The following is a 327-nucleotide window of genomic DNA, read 5'->3' on the forward strand; positions in this document are numbered from 1 at the left end:
TTTTTTTTTTAAGCAAAGTAAGAAATATCAAAATTGACTCAGTGAAAAAACAAAAACAAAAATCCCAAATCTTCATCTAGCATCCATGATCTTGGGCTGGTAGCTTGTCTTCCCTTGAAGGTAGAGATAGACCCAACTGAACTGTTATTGTTAGGTTCCACTGNCTGCCAAAGCTGGTTTGTAAACTGTCCTAAAAGAGAACTGAGAATTTGAGCCATTTCATTTTACCAAGTTTAAATTGAATTATGAAGTTAGCATAACAGACCCTGACAATGCCAATTTAAGAACACTCAAGGCTAGACAAACCTTCTCCACAAACAGAAGTGA

Source organism: Mus caroli, chromosome 9, assembly GCF_900094665.2.
Source record: "Mus caroli chromosome 9, CAROLI_EIJ_v1.1, whole genome shotgun sequence".
NCBI lineage: Eukaryota > Metazoa > Chordata > Mammalia > Rodentia > Muridae > Mus > Mus caroli.